The sequence below is a fragment of the Mustela nivalis genome (genome assembly GCF_964662115.1).
Source record: "Mustela nivalis genome assembly, chromosome: 18".
Lineage (NCBI taxonomy): Eukaryota > Metazoa > Chordata > Mammalia > Carnivora > Mustelidae > Mustela > Mustela nivalis.
The window spans coordinates 3,431,612-3,452,007 of NC_139037.1; the positions used below are offsets into that span (position 1 = coordinate 3,431,612).

Consider the following 20,396-nt stretch of genomic DNA (forward strand, 5'->3'; position numbering starts at 1 on the left):
AGCGCCCTGCCCGCAGCAGGTGAACAGGGCATAATTACCGTGGAGGGAGCCGGGCCGTCTCACCCCGGGCAGTCGGTTTATCAAGTGCTGACAGTGCATTAGCTAAGTGATCACCGGACTATTAATTTTTTCCCCGGCCCTTGCCAGGGGTATTACAGTGAAAAATGGCAGCTTAACCGCAGGGAAATTCTTCAGGGTGACAAAAATAAAAATAGCTCTAATTGAAGTTGATAGAAATTATACCCTTTAAAAACACACGTCGGGGTGCACCGGCTACAATGTAAATGAACGCCGGGGCAGGGTTTCTGTCACAGGATCGTGGAAACACGGTGACAGCCGCCGCAAACAGCCTCGCGGGACACCGCATCCGCTTGGCGGCAGCTCAGCCGGGTCCCGCCCACGGTGCCCGGGAGGGGGCAGAAAGGGCAGGAGGCTGGTGCCCGCCGGCCTGTGGATGCCACGGCGCCTGCCCCCCGCCCTGGTCCCCGCATCGAGGCACAGCGGCAGCCAGGGGACACCCCGCAGGCCCTGGGACAGGCCGGCAGACCCAGAGGCCTGGCCTCCAAGAGGGGGCCCTGCACGCTAAAGCCAGAGGCCAACCCAGTTCCCGCGCGATCCCGACAGGTCCCGGGAAACGTGGGAGCTGCTGCAGGTCCCGGGACCGGGCAGCCGCCGGCCTCTCCGTGGCCAGAAAGGTTTGAATGAAGCGACCGAGCGAATTGTAAAGGCAACGGCAATAAAGTAATAATAAACACGGGGAGCATCTGCTTGGGGCTCTGCACTGTTTTTAAGTACTTTCCACGTATTTTAATTCACTTAATCCTTGCAACAACCCGTGAGGTAGACATTGTCATTATCACAATCGTTTTCCAGACGAGGAGACGAGTCAGGACGCCCGGAGGGGCTGGGGAGCCAGCCTGGAGGGATAACGGGGCTCAGGGGCCTCCAGAGCTGCCCCACCTGCCCCTGCACCCCACACGGGGTGAGGCCCATCACCCGCCAGCAGCCACACGGCCCGCCCTGCTCGAGGCTGAGTCCGAACACGGGTGGCGGTGTGGACGGCGGCGCCCAGAGCTGGGCCCACACGCTTACACGGACTCGCACCATTTATTTCCATTTTGGCTTCGCCCTCACCTGTCGGGACTGGAAAGTTCGTCTGAGCTCCTAGTCTGCGCCCTGAGTCGTGCCCAGTATGCACGCGGCCGGGGGAGGGGGCGAAGAATAGGACGGACCCGGTCACTCACGGTAGACTCTTTCTCAGCCCCGGCTCTGTGCCAGGCATGGCTCCAGGCGCTGGGGGGTGGGCGGCGAGCCAGACGGAAGGTTCCGGAAAGACAGACAGTAGCACAGCCGCTCGCTCGGGGTCCACAGGCAAACAAGAAAGCCAGGCCTCACAAATGAATCTGAACACACAGTCTCGTGGTGTAAAGACACCATCTGGGACTCTAAGACTCCGACCGGCAAAGGACTTTTAAGTTTATTCCTTCAAAAGGAAGAATAAAGGGAAAGATTAGAGGAAGCTCCCATTCTGTCGCTTTCTCTCCACAGGCAGGTGCACACACCCAGGTCCGGGGGAGGAGGCGGGAAGGGGCACTGAGAAGCCAGCGATACTGGATGATTTCACCACTGTCCCCCCTGAAAAGACCCGAGGGACGCAGGTGGCCCTAGGTGTCCTGCCTGAGGCGGGAGGGCACAGGAGGGACTCCAGGAGAGCGAGCGCGCCCGAGGGGGCCTCGTGGTCTCACAAGGGGCTGGTCCTGCTCATGACGGCCCCGGGGACACCTCGGGACCCAGGTGCACAGCTGCGACCCGTGCGAACACCTGCCCGACTGCCCAAACCAGCGGGCTCCCGAGATGAGCTGGTTGGCTCAGGCCGCTGGGGGCCAGGCTGCGCTCGGCACGACCCCATCCGGTTCTCCAGCAATGGCATCGCTCTCTGTTCAGGCTCACCTGGCTTCAGCCACGGACTCCTTCACCGTGGGCTGTGTGGCCCTGGGGAAGGTCCTAAGCCTCTCTGGGTGCCTGCATCCTGCCTTGTAAAATGGTCCTGACAGTAGCCACATCACGGGGAAAAAACAAACGGCCTCAGACACACAGGCTGGTCCTCAGGACCTGAGCAATGAAGCCCTGATGAGGGGCGCCTGGGGGGCTCAATTTAGCCGTCTGCCTTCGGCTTGGGTCATGATCCCAGGGTCCTGGGATGGAGCCTTGCGTTGGGTTCCCTGCTCGAGGGGAAGCCTGCTTCTCCCTTTTCCACACCCCCACTGCTTGTGTTTCCTCTCTTACCGTGTCTCTCTCTGCCAAATAAATAATAAAATCTTAAATAAAAAAAAAATACTAAAGTCGAGATGATGTTACATCTCCTTACAGCAACCCCTAAGACAAGCATCCAGCATCATCTGACAAACAAGCCAAGCACAGTTCAAACGCTTTATGCATCTTAACTTGCTTGATCGTCACACGCCCACTGGGTAGCTTCCGCCATTACACACCTATTTTGTGGATGAGGGGACTGAGGCCCAGAGGGGGGTGAGTCAGCCACCCCAGATCACACAGCACGCTCTGCCCCCAGATGTTGTCATGCTGTCATCCTTGGTCTGTCTGACCTTCACACGAAACTGTCCCCCAGAACAGCCTGAAAGTCCAGAGGGGCCTTGGGCAGCCCCCACCCCACTCTGTTTGCTGTTGAAGCAAACAGAGACGCAGAAGGAGGGGAGTCTGGAGCCTTGGACAGGTAAAGCCCTGATGTTTCAGTCCCTGGGAAGGAGGGTGGGTGAGAATCCAGCGGGAGGGGCGATAAGGCAGGTGGGTGCTGTCCCAGGGCCCAGGGACCAGTGACCGGGGCTGGTGCACGAGGCGTGAGCCTGGAAGCAGGAGGCTTCAGGAGCAGGAAGGAGCCCTCGGTCCTGCGTCCATTTTCCAGATCTCTATTCTGATATGTTTCTTTAGACCACGTGGAAAAAGGAAAACCCACCACGGAACACTGGAGAGGTGCAGGCGGAGGGCCGAGTGACCGGAGGGCCGAGTGACCCGGGACAGCGCCAGTGGCCGGGCAGGGGCCAGGAGCGGGCTTTGCGCATTCTCTGTCTCCTGGCAGAGAGCAGCGAGAGCGCAGACGCTTCCGGCGCCCCCAGAGCTCCGCGGTGGGAAGAACCTGAACGGTGGTCTGTCCCATGCTTCTCAAACTCTGGGATGCGTCCCACATGAGAACGATTTTTAAAAAGGAATCAGCACGGGATCAAAGCACTGGCGTGCACAGCAGGGAGGAAAGCTCTTGAAACCGTTTCAAGTACTGATGCACAGCATGAGTTCGGGGCTCCCAGACTCCCAGCCTGGGCCCTGGATAAGCGTCGCCCCCCTCCCAGCTCCACCCCTCCCCACGTGTCCCCAAGGACAAGGATGGGGAGCCTGTGGGCCTGGAGGCCACACCCCATGGCCATGCCCCCAGCACCAGGACCCCAGGTCTCTCTGCATGTACACCCAACTCCACGTCCAGAGCTGGGCAGGTGTCCCTCCTGTCCGTCCTCCGAGGGGTCTGTCGTGCCCGAGAGCCCGTCCGTCCTGGGGTCAGGGGGTGGCGGGCAAAGGGCAGGCTGGGTGAAGCAGCCTGGGTGTTCACATGAGCCAGGGCCCCTGGGACCCTACAGTGGCCAGACAAGAAGAGAAGGCAGCAGGCCCAAGTCTCTGTCCTGTCCCCTGCCCCTCAGATGCTAGGGCAGCCCTGGGCTGTGTGTGTCTGTGGCTGTGCACGCACGTGTCTGTGTCAGTGTGCACACGCATGCATGTCTGTGGGTGCGCACACACGTGTGTCTGTGAGTGTGCCCACATGAGTGTCTGTGTGAGTGTGCATGTCTGTGGGTGTGCACATGTGTTTGGACATGTGTGTGTGCACCCTGGGAGCACACGTAGATGCGCACACGTGGTACTGTTTTCTTTTAAAGATTTTATTTTTAAGTAATCCCTGCACCAAACATGGGCCCAAATCTACAACCCCGAGACCCAGAGTCACTCACCCCACGGATGGAGCCGGCTGGCCCTCCGCGGGAGTTGTGTGTGCGGGTACAAACAAGCACGCACACACTTCGTGCGTACTGGGCTGCGGTGCTCGGTCCTGTCCAGTAGCTCGGTCTAGAGGGTTAGGGAGGGTCGTCCTGTCCGACTCATTCACCAGGGTGGGTGGCTGGAGCTCCTGTGGCGGCTCTGCCCCTCGCCCAAGGATCACCCCTTAGTGTTAGCATCTGAGAAACTCTTCAAAGTCTGATGCTCAGGGGCGCCTGGGTGGCTCAGTGGGGTTAAAGCCTCTGCCTTTGGCTCAGGTCATGATCCCAGGGTTCTGGGATCAAGCCCCGTGTCCGGCTCTCTGCTCAGCGGGGAGCCTGCTTCCTCCTCTCTCTCTGCCTGCCTCTCCGCCTACTTGTGATTTCTGTCTGTCAAATAAATGAATAAAATCTTAAAAAAAAAAAAAGTCTGATGCTCAGAACAAATCCTTGCTAACCCACTGGCTCAGAGCCAGGCTTCATAAATGTTTGTTGAGTGAATAACGGGGGGAAGGGAAAAAAGCTCCAAACCCAGTAGATGAGCCCCCAGAACCATGGAGTCCAACAAGAAGGGTTAGTGGTTGTAGCCAAAGAGCCCCTGGCGACCACCAAAGCCCAAGGCGCAGCCCAGAGACTTCCAGAAGGACCCCGGCTGGTACCAACACCACAGCTAGGCCCCCTGCCCTGTTCTGTCCCAGCTCTGAGATGCTGGGGTCCCAGAATGCTGGGTCCCCCTCATCCAGTGCCCCGAGCACTGCCTGGCTGTTCTCTCATAGCCCCGGGAAGTAGGGATTCCTGCCCCTGGCCCCCCACTGCCAGAATCCCCCCAGCCCAGCCCAGAGTATGCTAGGGGTTTTTGTGAGGCTGCAGGCGAGCAGAAAGCTAACCTGTTCCTGGGCCGTGGCTTCCTTGCTTTGGGCCTCAGGATCTCCAGCTCTGAAGCAAGCATGGTGCCTCCTCCTGGGCCTCTCCTGGCTTTCCGGAGCAGGCGTTATGATGACTGGCACCGTTGCCGGAGCAGAGCACGGGATGGCCGTGGGCTCCACGCCTGAGTGGGGGAGCCTGGGCATCAGAGAGACGCGCCCGAGGCGCACGTGTTTTAAATTCCCACGTGGATTATTCACGACACCTGGTGGGGCTGGCTGAGATGAAGGGGAACTGAAGCCCCCAGAGCCTTCCCTGGGCACGGAGGTTCACCAAGAGGGGGTGGCCCTGAGGATGGGACCGTGCACAGAAATAAGGCACGGCCCCCAGGAGGAGGCCTGCAGGCGGTCTCGGGGTGGGGACCGCAGCAGGGGCTTCAGGGAGAGAGTCCAGTTTCTGGCTGGCGAACGCGCATGCACACACGGAGGCCTTATCCTATGGCCACAGAGCCACACTATGGACCTGTGGAGGCACTGCTGGACGGCCTGAAGGAGTCAGAGCACCCGCGGGGACCGGGTGTCCTTGCTGCTCTGTTCTTGTCACGCTGGCATCTCAGGCTGGTCCCCAGAGCGAAGGGCTCACAGCCCCACTTTACAGGACAGAAAGCTGAGGCTCAGGGGGAAGGCAGTCCCTGGGGCTCTGCAGCCCTGGGTTGGGGGACAGGAGCCAGACACGAACGCTGGGGCATATAGCTCCCTGTCCCTGGCGACGCCACCCATACCCCGAGAGACAGGCAGCCCAGTCTCTTTGGTAACCTGGGGGGCCCAGCCCGGCCTGCACCTCCCGAAGCTCAGAGGCCCCGGGTGGGCATGTGCTCAGCCCAGCTGGGAGCCTGCCAAAGTGCCAGAGCGCTGGGTCCTTGCTGATTACTCATTTTGCCAGATCAAAGGCCTCATTGATTAAGAAGCGGATTGAACTTGCCTGCTTGCCTCCCTGGAAACAGCACTAAGACCATAGACCCTCTGCCTCTGGGCCCTGCCCTCCTCCTGCCCAGCTTCCTGGTGGGCCTGTGGCCATGGCGGTCTGGGCCAGCAGGCCAGCACCGGGCCAGCTCAGGGAGGCTCCCCCACACCCTGTGTCTGGACAGTGCTGGGGGACTGGCTGGGCTCAGGGGAGGGTAGGGGGCTCCAGGAAGGGGTCCTACCACCCCTGAGCCTCAAACCTCACCCTCTGGTCGGGATGCCAGGTGAGATCAGGCACCGAGCCGCCAGCCCAGGCCTGGGAGGACGGCGACAGGATGAAGGCAGAACGGGCCCTTCAGCTGGGCCATGGGCCATGTGGGGTCCCACCAGCCACCCCTCCGCAGCCCCTCCGCCCACCAAGGCCCTGTCCCCACGGACGAGCCTGGAGGACAGAGGACAGTGCTGAACCCCAAGGAGAGCCCCATCGTGTGGATGGGCGCAGGCCGCGGCAGGGGGGTCCCAGGGGGGACAGCCCCCAGCCATGTCCCGTGACGTTTCGGTTGTCACTCTGGGAGTGCACCTGGCATCAAGACGGTAGGGCCTGGCACGGTGCTCGGTGTCCTGACAAGCCCAGATGACGCCCCTCCCAAGAATGATCTGACCCCAGATGCCCGCAGTGTCTAGGCTGAGAAACGGGACAAGAGGAGAGGAAGGGAGAGGTGGGAGCAGGTAAGGGTGCAGTGGGGAGAAGCCTAAGGCCCCCCTGCCCTCGAGGGACGTGGTACCCACCCGCGGGACAGCCCGGAACAGGGATGCAGAGGGCAGCTGGAGGTGTGGCTCGCAGGGGAGAGGAGACCCTCCCTGGGCACCCAGAAGCCCACGGCTCTCTGAATGCCTGCACTCCCTCTAGCCCACCAGCCCGGGAGCGGGTTTTATGTCCCGTGACCCACACGGGATCGGTGCCGCGGGCACAGCGTCCTGCACGGACGGCGTGCACGTGTCAGCAGGTGACTTCCAGCAAGGAGATGGCTTCTAGATTTTCTCCGCAGCACTGGCTCATTCAGCCGGAGGCCCGGAGAGCAGAGCTGAGGCTTCCCCGGAGAAGGAGCAGTCCCACCTGTGCACGGGGGCTCCAGCCTGTGCCGAGAGGTCTGGCCGGGGGGCCCGTGGGTGCTGGACTCGCCCGGCCGGCCCCGCCATCACTAGCCAGCCCCTGGCAGTGCATCGTCACAGCTCTCTCCCTCTGGTTCCGCTTCTCTAGCAGGAACTGATGGGTTCGGGGACTCACAGAAGCGCCCAAGGCGGCTGGGACGTAATGGGGGTGGGGAGGACACACACCAGGCATTGGTCACGAGCTGTCATGGTCCCAAGCAGCCACCAGAGGCGGCCAGTCGCCTCTGGGAGCAAATATAGCCAAGGAGCCGGCCGAAACCTCCTGCAGGGAGAGACGACAGGGAGCTAGAAATGCAGACTCCCAGGTCGCCAGGCCCTGTGTCAGAGCCTGAACTTTAGCGGGCTCTCTGGGGGACTCAGAGGCCTACCCCAGGCTGACAGGCCTGAGACCAGCCTGCAAAGGGCCTAGATGGGGAGCCCCAGCACGGGGACTTGCCTCTGGATCCTCGGTGACTAGCAGTCACGGAATGGCCTCTCGAAGAGGAGAGAGTTTCTGAGAGAGGCACAGGCGGGAGGAAGCAGGGTCAGGGGTTTCCGTGTAAGGAAAACAACTAAATACACAGTGTGGGAACAAACGCTCCCTCCCCTCCCTGCTGAGGACTGCGCTTACCAAGTCAGGACACACCAAAGCTCCGGTCTCCTTGTGGCTGGTTTGGAGAAGCAGAGGTCCGGAGGGCAGGGGAGGAGAGGGCAGAGAAGGGGAGGGCAGGGGAGAGAGGAGAGGGCAGCAGAGGGCAGGTACAAACAGGAAAGGAGGTTTCATCCTATTCACCCAGACTTCCAGCTTTCGAACCCAGCAGAGCCGGCGCTGAATCCCACGGCGGGACCTCAAGGAAGTCACTTTACCTCTGGGGGCTGCTGCCCCATCTGGAAAGTGGGGTCACTGGGGTCCTCATTTGGCAGGGGTGCTGGACTGAAGAAGTACAGAGCAGACGGAGGAGGCTCTCCATACAGCCCAGCTGGAAGTGGGGGTGGGGGGGGAGCGTGCACCTGGCTGGGGAAGTGAGAGACGGGGGTGGGGGGGTGACCCAGGGGCAGCCCCTGGAAGACGGCGCTGGGCAGCACCACTCCTTCCCACCTCGAGGCATGAGTGCGGCTGGGTCCCTGCCCAGAGCCTCCTGCGACTGAGAGTCTGGCCCGCAACCCGGGACCCCACCCTGCACCCGACACTGCCTCGGGGCCATTGGTGCCAGAGCCCGGCCCAGAGGCAGCCTGAGGGACCTACTACGCCCAGCTACTCCACGACAAAGCAGGAAGCGCCCAGCAGGCACAGAATTCCAAGAAAGGGGACTCAGGTGTCCACAACCCTTTCATCCGGAGGTCCCAGGGCCTGGCACCCAGGCTCATTAAATGTCTCAGGCGGCCCCCCGAGGAGGAGGCCTGATGGCCACTCTTCCCGCACCGGGCCCCGTATGGGCTCTACAGCCTGAATCTCGCCGCAAGATCAGAAGCACTTTCCCGTTCTCCACAGAAGCTTGAGCTCAGAAAGGTTAGGTGTCTTGCCCAAGGTCACACAGCGGAGTCTGACGGTCTCTCGGGTTCTTAGTCTGGTTGGTTGGATTGATTCCTGCCCCAGCCAGGCCTTAACAGTGTGCCTGGATCAGGGAGACAAGGTCTCCCTGCACCAAGCAACCCCTCGGACCTCCCGATGGCCTGGTCCGAACCCAAGGAAGGTCTGGCCACAGACACCCCCCACCATGCCCCTCCGCCGTGGCCACTGGCATTAGCCAAAGATCTACGGGAGAGGCCAGAAAGAGGGTGCAGAATTTGGGACGAGGTTGATGTTACTGAAAACATTTTAAATTATGAAATATTTTTCATATTACAAAACACAGTTTGTGCCTTCAAACAGCACAGTTCACTCCCCCCCAGTCAGGAGGGCTGAAGCCCGGCGCAGATCTCACGGACTCAGGCACAGGGCCGGTTCCTTCCAGAGGCTCCAGAAGTTTCTTCCTCCTTTCTCTGGAGTCTAAGGCTCATGCCCCACCCTCGACCTGCGCCCAAGCCCTTTGTTAGCCCCTGTCCTAATGGTGACACTAGGCATCTAGTTACCTAACACTAGGTAACCTGAGGCAATTTCTCCGCCTCCCCGTCATAAGGACCCTGGGATGACACGGGTCCCACGTGGACGGTCCAGGATCCTCTCCGTCTCCCCCTCCTTAACAGAGTTACACCTGCAGCATTGAGGTCACAGATGCCCAGGTTCTGTGGGTTAGAACAAGGACACCTCGGGGACCACGCTTTCATAACTGCGGCTCTGCCCCTGTCATTTCCCGCCACCCCCTGTTGCAGAAGAACTCATGGACCCCAGGAGCCCACCAAGGCAACAACCAGGAAGCAAGCCAGGCTCCAAGGGGAAAGGAGTCTTTTGCACCTGCCTCTAGAGCCTGGCCCTGCCCACCAAGTGGGGGTGGGGCGGGGGGGGGGTTCTGCGGGCTGCACCAGGGAGGGACTCTCTGCCCCCGCCCCTCCAGCCCTCCTTCCCAGGCAGTCCCCGGAGTTACAGTTTTAATGAGTTCTCTGCCCTCTAATTAGCAGGTGTGGCTTTGAAAGGAAGCGCCTCGTGTTTACCTTGCACGGAGCCTTTAATAACCAAACCCAAGGACTCGGCCGGCTGGCTCCCGCCTAATCCCCATTTGAGCGGCAGAGCTTAATGAGCCTTGGCACCAGCGAACCTTCTCCTGCCCTCTCCCAGGCGCCCTGCAGCGCCCTGGGGGCTCGTTACTGAGCTGGCTTCAGCCCTGCCAGGAGGCGCCCCACAGCCCAGCAGAGTCTGAGGCCTGGGGCCTGGGGGGGTGGGGGCAGGCAGTGGGTGCCCGGACTGGGTGGCGTCCTGCAGGCCACTGTGTGTCCCCTCGGCCGGGGGGGGGGGGGCTCACATTTACCAGCACCCTCAGGAGCCCAGGCTGTTCTGAGGCTTTACCTCTCCAAGTGGTCCACACCCTCGCCCCCTCCCCCACTTACTGCTGTTCCCAGAGGGCCCCCAAGGGAGCAGGGACCGTATGGTATATGCAAGCATTTTCTGGACTGATCGCACACAGGGATGCGTGCTGGGAGACAGGCAGCGTTAGCCCCCATTCTACAGATGGGAAGGGCAAGACGCAGAAAAGCTGAAGACTGCTGGGGAGTCAGAGTGGGGACTCCTGCCCTTGGGACTGGGAGGGCTCCATGGAGGGCTGCACTGGTGCCAAGGCCTGCAGCTCTGTCCAGGGAGCCCGGGAGTTGTGGGAGGCGCAGGGGCAGAGGGCAGAGTTCAGATGCAAAACGGAGGTCCCTCCCTCCCCAGCCTTTGGCCCCAAGAGGGGTCGGGGCCAAGACCCTCCCTTAGCCCACCACTGAATGCAGGCCCCGTGGAGGGTTCCAATCCTAGAGGCCTTCCGTGACCTCCTGCAGATCCAGCTTCTCCTGCAAGGCTGCGGGCAGACAGGGGCCGAAGCTGCAAGGCTGCGGGCAGACAGGGGCCAGCTGCTCTGGGCAGTCGCCTCGGTCCCTGTGCATCCAATCAAGGCAGGAGACTGGCCCGGGAAAGAACAGCCGCTGCACGGCCAGTGGCAGGCCTCGTAAATCACAGGAGAGGCGCTCACAGGAGAGGCGGGCAGGGACTCGGAGGAGGGGAGACAGGCCTGAGGGGGTAGTGGGGGGGGCACAGAGGCCCACCTTCTCCCTCCAATTCCCTCCCTGGTGCTCATCCTGCAGGACCCAGAAAGGAGCCTGCACACTGAAAAGAATATTCGAGATCATGGGGTTTTTTGTTTGTTTTCTTTTAAAATAAATGGATCTGCCTCTGGGTTGCTGGAGAAAGGCAGAGGCGCCTCCCACGCCATTTGTGCTGTAGTCACCTCCCCCCACCTCGCCTCTGAATAGCCCGCCAGTCTGCTGGGGAGCCTGAAAGGCGTTTGGAGAGTTTAGGCGGGAGAGAAAAGGCCTCCACTGGCTTCCTTTGTTGGGAAAGGGCCCCCGCTGGGCCTTTATCTGGCTCCGCGGGTTCTTCCTGCAGCCTCCTACAGCCTCGGAGACACCCCCAGAGGGGGAAGAGGAAGCCAGCCCAGCCCTCCAGGCCTCCCGTCCCTCCTGGGGTGCAGGACCCCAGCCAGGCCAGCACCTCCGGGACCTCTGCTCCCTGGGGGCTTGGTTTGAGAGAGGAGGGGGTGTCTGCTGTCCTACATCCCTGGCCTGGCAGGCCCGGAGCTCTCTAGCATTTGTCAAGCATTTATTAGGCACTTATGGTATGCAGTATGGGGCACTGAGTGGTCTTCTGGGACATGACCTGGGGGGGAGGTGGGGAGTCAGCGGGATTCAGGCGTGGCCAGAACCTGTGCCAGACATTTGGGGGGGCAGAGTCGGGGCCACCAGTAAAGACGACTCAGCCCTCCTCTCCAGGAATGTGGAATGAAGCAGGAAAGATGCCGTCCTTCCAATGACCTAATACGCGGCGAGGGAAAATCCCGTGACCTTGAGAGTTCCTTCCTCGGGGGACTTCTGTGTTCCCAGTCTGTAAAATGGGGTGTGTGGCGAGGGCCAGGTGACCGGAACCCATCCAGCCCGGAGCCTTCATGATGCAAGAACAGATCATATTTCCTAAAATGGCCACGATGGTATTTCCCACCCCTCCATGCTACTCCGGAACCTTCAGTTTTGTCTCCTGCCCTTGAACCTGGGAAGGGACAGAGGCCTTTGTGACACTTCCGCCCCCCCCAACTCTGATGGGGAAGTGGCCAAAGTGGCCAGATGACCGCTTCTGTCCATCTCTCTGACTCAGGACATCTGAGCTCGGGGCCGAGCTTCCTGGGAGCCCAGGCCACGTGGAGATGCAGCAGGGGCTGGGCTCTCCCCTGACGGGCTGCCCCAACCTGCCAGCTGTGGGCTGAGCGTGCGTGAGTGCGTGCGTGCACGCGCATCGCGGGGCCGGCCCTGCGGGGTGGCCTGTGTGGACGTGACCCTTTTGCGGCCGCCCAGCTGACACGGAGCCATGTGGCCAGACACACGCCCTCTGTGCCAAGCCTCCCCCAGATTGTAGGTCTGCAAGCAAACGCAGCGGAGTTGGGGGTGGTAGGTCACCCAGCAGCAGAGACCTGGAGAGATGTTTCCAGGCTCTCAGGCTGATTGAGACCCCACAAGAGTTCAGCACACAGCAGGCCCCCACAAACACTTGCTGGTGGCCGGCCCTGCAGCAGGAGCTGAAACTCGGAGGGCAAGGACTCCCTAAGTGAAGTGCCAGGCATCGCTGGCAGCCTTAAACTCATTTCATCCTACCAATGTTCGTTCTCATTTCACAGATGAGAAAAAGGGAGGCCAGAGAGGCTCAGCGAGGAGCCTGAGGTCACACAGCCAAGAAGAGGGGTGATGGGATTCCGACTGGGCCACGGGTTCCAGAGTCTTCACCCTTAACCAGGAGGCTCCCCTGCCCCTCCCAGGAGTTGCGACGTTCCCACGGCCCCAAAGAGGCCAGGAGGGCCCTGCTTCCAGAAAAACATAGAAAACGTGTTGAGAGCCAACGGATAGTTTTCTGCACCTGTCGAATTTTTCACGTGAGCATATTTTAAAAATCAACTTTAAAAAAATACCTTTTATTGAATCACAGGACCCAGTGTTTGATCTGAAAACCACGATCACGATGGAGAGAGAACTGGAAGGGACAGCCATGAGCCCCGAGAGGTCGAAGCGACGTGGGACATCAAGACATAAAGTGTGGAGGCCAGGCCCAAAGCATGCCCTCACCACAAAGGCTTTTTTCTTTTCTTTAAGCGGAGATTATAATTTACATTTCATAAAACGCACCATTTTAAAGTGTCCAGAATCTGGCTCGACTTGACAGCCTTCTCAGAATCTAACTTAGAGGCTCTGGTCTTTGGGGGCCTCCGACCTCCCACCTCTTCTAAGGGCTGTGGAAGCAGACAGGGGATCCGACCCCGCGGTCCCCTGGTCTCCAGCAGCCCTCAGAAGGTTCCAGGCATGCTGAGTCTGGCACAGAGCACGGACTCTCAGACCGCGTCTCCCCCCTCGGAGGTCTGAGGCACCAAATCGCCTCGTGGTTTGGAGACCGTGGCCCTCAGCGCGCTGGCCTACCTGAAGCTGGCTCTCCCCCCCTGTTCCCCGAGGTTCTGTCTCCGCCGTGAACCACAAATGCTTAGAGGCAACAACCCACGGCGCCCTGGTCTGTTTTCCCTTGCAACGGCTATTTTGGGAGGCAGGAGACAAAGTCAAAGAAGAATCAACTCTCCCCTCTGACCGACCCAGGGCCCAGTCTCTGTGGGGTCTCTCACCAGCGGTGACCCCAGAGTTGGCGGAAACTTGGTTTCCCAAATGTGCGGCGCAGGTAACAGGCCTCGCCCGGCAGAGCCCTCGAGGGGCCCCGCACGATGTCCCTGGAGCAGCACAGACCTCAGGGCTTGGACCCAGCCGCCCCCCATAAAGGTTAGCTGTTGGCACAACAGCAGCACAGACAGCCCACTGGTCACCGAATGTGGCGAATTCCCCTTTGATTAGGTTCACGTATTTATTTTTCTTTGCAACAGGGTTTGGAAGTGCAAACAGTGTGGCCGGTTGTGGTGTTTCCAGAAAGCTCAGGGAGTTCTGGGCCACTCTGGGTGGGCTGATCCCCCTGCCCCCCAAACCCCACATCCAGCCCCATGCCCCTGGCTTTGAGAAGACTGACCCCATCGGTCCCTATCAGACCACGACTGGCCACCAGGGACAGCAGAGGATGCTGTGTTTCCTGAATGGCGTGCCCACGTGACGCGGAGCTGGCCTCCGGCGGCCAGCAGTGTTGAACTTGGAAAAGGATGCTGTGCTCTGCGTGGCTGGGAGGGTCCACGCATCCTAGCCCTTCTGACCGGCATGGTGCTGGGTGCAGAGCCGGGGTGCCTTCCCACGCGCGCCCAGGGCCCTGAGCAACAGGCATCTCGTCCCTGCCCGAGGAGGGAGGAACGGCAGTCAGGCTTGGTGAAGGACGCCACCCTGGTGTCACGAGCCAGATTCCGGGTCTGGCTCTACCCCACAAGCTCAGGGACTTTGGGCATGTTCCCAACACCCCCCACCCCACCCCGCCCTCTTCTGTAAATTGGAGCTATTTATCAAGATTGGAATTTGATCAGCTGTGGGCAGTAGAATTCTCCCCTCCCCCTCTGACTTTGTTTCAAATAAATACATAAAATAGATAAAAGCAGACTAGCATGGGGGTGGGGCTGGAGCTGACCTCTTGGCTTCTCCTCCCATTTCCCCCCCCACCCCCGATCTGAGGCCCCCTGAGTCCCCTCTGCTGAATACACCATGTTGGGAGCCCTGCGGTACCCCATAGTGAACTACAAGCACTCATTCAGGTCACAGACTAGCTGAGCACATACTGAGTGCCAGAACTGTTCCAGGAGCTGGGAATGAAAGGCCCTGAGGCGCAAGCCCCCTCGGTGCTCAGGAGACACAGCACGAAGGCCTCTGTGGCTGAGGCAGCCAAGAGGAGTGGGCAGAAGGGAGGCGAGGAAGCCAGCAAAGGGGTCGGATCTCACTGCAGTGGGCTAAGCGTCAGCAGTTCCACGGCATCGCCCCAAAAGTCATGTCCCCCTGGGACTTCAGGATGTGACCTTATTTGGAAGCAGGCGCTCTGCATGTGATGAGCTGATGGGGAGCCCCCCCTGGCTAGGGCAGGCCCCAATTCAATGGCAGTGTCTTCATAAGAAGGGCAGAGGACGCCAAGAAGAAGCCAGGCGGAAGCGGAGGCAGAGACCAAAGGGACATGGCCACAGGCCAAGGGACGCCTGGATTCCACCCCGCCTGGATTCCGCCCCCCTGCCTCCAGGCCTGGAAGAGGCAGGAAGGTCCCTCCCCGGGGGCCTCCAGAAGGAGCACGGTTTTGTACTTCTGCTCTCCAGAGCTCAGGGAGAATCAAGGTCTGTGGTCATCTGTCACGGCCACCCCTGGACACCCCTACACCCAGGGAAGGACCTTGCTCCCGACTGGGGAGAGATGGGGTCAACGCAGGCCGCGTGAAAGGAGCGCGTGATCGGACGGGCATCCTCACGGGCCAGGTGGCATCCCGCGGCCCACCCCGTCCACCCCCACTCCACCGAGTTCTCGAACACAAGCATCCATGACGCCAGGCCCCTGGCCTCAGAGAGGGGAGACGGACGGACGCGGCATCCTGGTGGAGAGGGAAAAGCCACCCACGGCCTCTGCTCCCTCAGGAGCCCTCGGGGCGCACATGCCTGCCGGGCCATCCGCGTCCTCTACGTTCTCGGCAGGAGGCCGATCGGGGCCCTGCCCGCCGCAGGCCACAGCCGCCCACCTGGCTTTCCACGCGGGCCCCTCTGGAGGCCCCGGGCCCCAGGCACGACTGCAGAACGGATCTGCCGGCCCAGACTGGTTCTCCCTGTTGCCTTATTTAAAGTTTCCCAGACAGATTTGCTCCTCTGAAAACTCGGAGCCTCTCATTATCCACCCCAGAACCTGTAATTTTTTTTTTAAAAGGACACAGCCCGGAAGGAGAAATGAGTCGGCTGGGTAGCGTCAGCCGTGCTCTGCACGCCGTGAGCCGGGGGACGAGGTGAGCCGAGCCGCATCCGGGATGGACGGAAAGGTCACCTGCTGACGCCAACAAGCATTTATTAAGCACCTGGTGTTTGCCGGGCACCAAGCTGGGGTCCCCACAAACGCAGCATTGGTCGGTTTGGCACTCTTTTACCGCACGTGCGCAATGGGTGAAAAAGCCTCCAAGGAAAGAGCAAAGCAGGTAAAACCCAAGGTCAGCTGGAAATAACCAGGGACAGGGCTGAACATGCAAGGAAGCCCCAGGCTGGCCTTTAAGAGGGAAAGAAGGAGAAAGCGGAGTGAAGTCACACAGGGGCTGGGACCGGAGGGTCCTGGGAGGCTGTGCTTGTGGCACAGCCTCAGTCTGCTGGGGGGTGGACGACTGTGCTAACGGCTGCCAGCGGGGCCCTGCACCTGAGCCACTGAGCTCAGACGGGAGGGGCCTGAGGAGCCCTCCCCACAGTGACTCTGTCCGGCTGACACTCGCCACCCCACCCCAGCCCAGCCCAGCCCAGCCCAGCCGGGCCCGGGGAAGGGGGAACACACTGGGAGGCCCAGCTGTCGAGTGGACAAGCAGGAGGCCCGGGGCTGACTTCCCGTCTGCTGCAGCCTGGTTATGATGTCACTCGATCTGGAAGCTTCCGTAGGGATTCTCGCTGCGCTGCTCCACCAGGGTGCCTGCGCTGACCGTCCGCCTCCGGTCCTACGCCCATACTTTTCCAGCACTTCCCTCACAAATTTCCGTCAACTGACGGAGGATAGCTCTGACATCCCAGCCCAGGCCCGGGGCATCTGTCCGCAAGTCAGGACGGAAGAGGAGGAATGGGGGGGGGGGAGCGCCAGGCCCCACAGTCTCCCGCCAGGGGGATCCCCGCTCTGCCACTGTGGCTTTCACCAGCCACTGGGCCACATGCCACGTGAGCTCCGGGGCCCACTCGTCCCTGCTCGTGCCTTAAGAACACGCCTGATTTATACACTGCTCAGGAGCCACGCTGCTGCGGGAATTTGCGGTTGCTGAAATTATTCCAGAGGTGAGAACATCAAGGCCCAAGGTCACATCATGCCCGTCCGACATCACGGGGTGAGCCGACAGCTCAGGCGGCCCGAGATCTGACAGTCGGGGACCCCTGTGTCTCCTGGCCCCAGCTCTGGGGGGAGAGAAGCTGAGAACCTGCAACCTCCGCGGCCACTGGCTCCAGAGCCTGCCTGACCGGCTTGGGATGGCCATACTAGCTCCCCGGCCACCCATGACCCCGAGGACGGCCCGCGTGTCTCGTGTGCCCGCCCCTGCTCCGCATGCGTCCACACCCACACCCTCAGTCCCCATGAGTACACACTGTTGTCATTTCCATTCAACAGATGGGAAAACTGAGGCCCAGGACAGATTAATGACTCATATTCCCAGGGCAGCCAAAGCCCAGAGAGAGATGCCCCATCTAAGAAGAGCCCCTTTAGCCTTCACTGGACCTCAGTGGTCACCGCTTACAAAGGGCTGGCTCTCCTGAGGGGCCTGGCGATGGCCTCTTGCCTACCCGGATGTAGGTCCCCGCCACATTTCTCCGGGACTGTTCCCCTGCCCTGTTCACACACTGTGTCCTGCCCCGCTGTCAGACCTTGGCAGGTGCTATTCTCCCTGCCTGGCATGCCAACCCCTCTCTTTCTCTGCTTTCTAGAACCTTCTGAGTGCTTTCGAGGGTTCAACTCAGGCCCGGATCTCCTGGGAACCCCAGCGCTGAGCTGATATTCAGACACTTGGTAATTGGTAAGAGAGAGATCTTGTCTTTGTCTGGGTCCCCCAGAAGCCGAGCCTGAGACCGGGACTGGAGTGGAGAGGGAACCTGGATGCCCGGGTTAGGCGTGGGAAGTGAGGCAAGAATCAGATGGGCTAGTAGGGAGCATTCTGGCTCATCAGGCTATACTGCGGCAGGGGGAAGGGGGACTCACTCAATCCCTCTGGGGACCTGGGGAACTGTGTAGACCAGGGCTGAGCCCCTGGAGTGGAAGGAGGTTGGAGGGTTTGCCCTCCCCTCCTGCCAGCTGCTGGTGCTCCTGGGTACACTGGGACCCAGCCCCGCTGGCCACAGAATGCAGAGACGCCCTAGGGGTGGGCCAAGCTCCCGGAGAGGGGGTGCCTCCAGGTCCTGACCCATCAGAGCAGACAGCTGCTGCCAGCCCCAGAAGGGCCCTGGTGACGCTGTGGCTCAGTCCCAACTTCAGAGGCTCCCTGACAAGGGCCTGGTCTTGCTCCCCTGCTATCCTCAGAGCATAGCACCTGGGCCGCACATAGTAGGTGCTCAATAAATGCTCGTGGTTTAACGGACATATCGCAAAGTGGGGTGGGAGACCTTCCCACGCCCTTAGGGGAGAAATGTGCCTCTGCCTTAGGCCCCAGTGGAAGAACCGAAGGCCGCCAGTGGGCAGGGGTCTGGGTGCTCTCCCGCGGGAGGTAGCCACAAACGTTGGGGGTCCGCTTCTGGGCTCCCACTGTGATTACTGTTGACTCAAGCGGCAGCTCATTCAATATTTAGGCTCTGCGAGGCCTTCGCCATATACCGTGCTGGGTGGCAGCCAAGCCAGACTGGGTTACCTGAGCAGGACGGGCATTCATGCCGGCCCAGGTTCTGCTCTGCACGCCCCTGTTGGGGGAACACATCCTCCAGCCAAGAGGACGCCACCTCCCAGCTCCCCAGACACACTGGGGAAACAAGCCACCAGGCCATTATGGACCACGACACCTGCAAACCCCACGGGATTGGGATGGGGGAGGGGGACAGCAGGGGTTCCCAGCCTCTCAATCTGCTGCAAAGACCACGGGTGATTTCTGTGGCCCTGGTCGGTGGCCTGGCCCATGGAAAGACCCGGGGGCCCTCACCTACCACTGCCCCCTCCTGGCCGCGAGCAGGACCCTTCACCAACGTGCTGGGGAGCCAGAGGATAATTCAGTGCATCGATTACATGTTGAGATAATAATATTTGGGCATATCCCCCCTCGTTTTACTTTCCTGTCCAGATTCATGCAGATATAATTGACACAGGATTTGTATATGGGGCATATACGAGGACACGTACGCACACGTAGGACATAAGCCTCAGACGGACAACACAACCATCAGATAGGTGCATTTATGGCAAACCGATCACCACGGTAAGTTTCGTTAATGCCTACTGCCTGGTTACAAGGTTTTCTTTCCTGTGATGAGAATGTTTTTACTTGTTTCTAATGTGGCTATGAGGAAGTGTCCAATTACCTCTGTGGCTGGCGTGGTGTTTCTACTGGGCAGGGGTGCTGCTGGGGCCGCTAACTGGCTGCCATGAAGTTCCCGGTACATCACTGGACCCTTTGGAAACCAGCAGACACACCAGATGGCCTCTGGCGTCGGTCCGGCCCTGAGCAGTGGCCTGGGGATAGCCAGAGCACAGCCCTGCGGGGGCTATGGACCGTAGCTTGTGGTCCCTCCCCTCCAACCCCGCCTTCCACCTCTCCCCTCCCACTTGGGGCCCCACACCTGGTCTGCCCTCCAGGGAGCAGGCCCCGCGGCCGCTGGCCCGGGTCTGGTCTGAGGATGCCCAGCTCTGGGGGCTGGTTAGGGATAAACGTGGCCGCCGGCCTCCTGTCCTCTCCCTCCACTGATCCTTCCTCCTCCTCAGTCCGATCTACCTGCGTGAGCTGTCCTTGCAAATCTTGGAGGAAAACAGAAAACGCCGAAGGTCTGGACACCTCTGCTGCTTATGTCTAGAGGGGGCAGAGCTGGGAGCTCTCGATGTTTCTGAACCAAGCCACAGACACCAGGCAGGGATCTGCACGGTCCCAGGACACGCAGGCAGGGCACATTTTCTGAGCTGGCTCTGACCGGAAACGTTGTGATCAGATGTCCCCCCCGAACCATCCAAATGTCCTGGGTGTTCTGACCCATCAGGGCAAATGCAGGGACAGCGCCGGTTTGCATCTCCATCAAGAGGCAAAGGCCCCACATCTCTTAGCGAGGAAGGATGGTCCCCGGGACGGCTCAGCCTCCCCTACCAGACGCCCTGCAAGATAGGTGGGAAACAGAGCCCTCCGGGGACTGCCACCTGGCCTCTGGGGACCCCTTCTGGGAGATAAGGCTCTGGAAACTGCAGGAGGAAACCGCTAGCAGGAGGAAGGTTAGTGCCAGGGGTGGGATAAGGGGCTCCAGGCTGCTGGCTGTGCCAGAGAAGGGACCAGAGAAGGGACCCCTCTCTGGCACACAGGCAGCACCTGTGAGCGTGCAGGAGGGGAGAGGCCTCAGAAGCAGAAGAGGGGGTGCACGAAGGGAGTCCAGGTGGGTGCGTGCGTGCGTGTGTGTGCACAGAGAGGGGCCAGCGGGCCAGCAGCCTGGCCGTATCCGAGGCCTGCGGCTTCACCCGCGACCTGCTGTGCCCGCCGGCCCTCCATCTGGCCCCCAGCTGTCCTCTGTCCCGCGCTGGCCAGGTCACCGCATGCTGAGGATTCTTCCCCTCCCCTTTTCACCCCAGAACTGTGAGCTTAAAACAAACACCCAGAGCAACCTAAAGAACTTTCCAGAGGGTTCCTGGGAGGAACCCCCAGAGCGTTTGTGTCCCCCTGCTTTGGTGAGGCATTTGCCTTGGGGGCGGGGGGGGGGGCGGGGGCTGGGCTGTTTCCGTGACAGCAGCGAGCACAGGGACCTCTCCTTTCTCTTCCACCCTCCAGCTGCACTAACGGGGAGGGAGGGAGGGGGAGGGGGAGCTCTCTGAGCCAGTTCTCTCTTTCACACGTGCGTACACACACAGACACATACGTATGCACCCTTGCACCCTGGCTGGGACCTATGCAGTATCATATCACCCTAGGACTTGCTCA

The 20,396-nt window shown here is 60.6% G+C and overlaps 1 protein-coding gene and 1 long non-coding RNA gene across 7 annotated transcripts in view; both read right to left on the reverse strand.

Annotated features, from left to right (window-relative positions):
- Window positions 1-20,396, reverse strand: part of GSE1 (Gse1 coiled-coil protein) — a 385,871-nt gene that overhangs the window by 255,226 nt on the left and 110,249 nt on the right. The gene's annotated exons all lie outside the window — the stretch shown is intronic.
- On the reverse strand, window positions 3,929-8,003 carry LOC309853266. The gene is made up of 4 exons (XR_014305609.1): window positions 7,647-8,003; window positions 7,473-7,529; window positions 4,925-7,298; window positions 3,929-4,423 (listed from the first exon to the last, which is right to left on the reverse strand). It is a non-coding gene; the product is annotated as an uncharacterized lncRNA (long non-coding RNA).